Here is a 993-nt window from a genome sequence, read left to right as displayed (position 1 = left end):
AATATACAAAGAACATTAAAGTTACTATCTAAATGTTTTCAACATATAACAATGATGAAGGAGAAAATATATTACCACTTTAAACAAATATAAAATGATTGAAAAATTGTTCAGTTTATCAATATAAATACATACTTTTTCTTTCCTGCAACTAAACCATCCATAAAAAAAATCTACATTGGTGTTTCTCAACCTTTTAAATACCAGATACTGGTTCACTGCCTCCCTAAAATGTTGCAGACCATCAACATGCAAGTATAATAATTAACTATCAATTAACATTTTAATGTTCTATCACTTTTTATTTGTTTTTGTGGAATCCATAGACATGGCTGTGATAGACCAGTCCTGGTTCACAGACTGATAGTTGAAAAACAAAGTATTTTTGCTTGTCTAAATTTGCAGCTTTTATTACTAGATAGCTTCAAATACATATGTGTGTGTGTGTAATTTTTAATGCAATGAAAGTAATAAACCTGTAAAAATACAAAGAAAGTACTTGACTGCTTAGTTTCTTGGCTTGGAAGATGCTGAATGTATTATGAAGTATGATTAGGCATAAAATAATTACTTTCAAACACCATGAAAAATGCAGAATCAGAAAACTGTGTTTTTCTTCACATTTTATCTTATTTCAAAAATATGATTCAGAAAACAATGATGTTATACATCAAATTTCTGTTGAAAAATAAGTAATTCTGATATAGCTTAACTCAAATAGTTAACAACCACATAATGTAAGAAAAAGTCTAAGACTTCAGAAATTAATTTTTAGAGAACATTTGTAACTGTTTTCTTTATTTCAGCAACATCACTTACTAATATTTAAACTAAATTAGTGACATACAAGGAATTATCCAATAAACCAATGTTCTCACATGTATCTCAATGGTTTTCTAAAAAAATCTAAGTACATAACAAAACAGAAATAATCACTATTGTATATAACATTTTAATTATGTTAGTTTCAGAAAAGCTACATAATTGTGGATC

At 26.9% G+C, this 993-nt stretch overlaps 1 protein-coding gene across 1 annotated transcript in view; it reads right to left on the bottom strand.

Moving 5' to 3' along the window:
* LOC143239677 (uncharacterized) overlaps positions 1-993 on the bottom strand; it is a 42873-nt gene that overhangs the window by 1025 nt on the left and 40855 nt on the right. The window lies entirely within an intron of this gene.

Source organism: Tachypleus tridentatus, chromosome 13 (genome assembly GCF_004210375.1).
Source record: "Tachypleus tridentatus isolate NWPU-2018 chromosome 13, ASM421037v1, whole genome shotgun sequence".
NCBI lineage: Eukaryota > Metazoa > Arthropoda > Merostomata > Xiphosura > Limulidae > Tachypleus > Tachypleus tridentatus.
The sequence above is the reverse complement of the archived record's forward strand: the minus strand, read 5'-3'. Positions and strand labels throughout refer to the sequence as shown.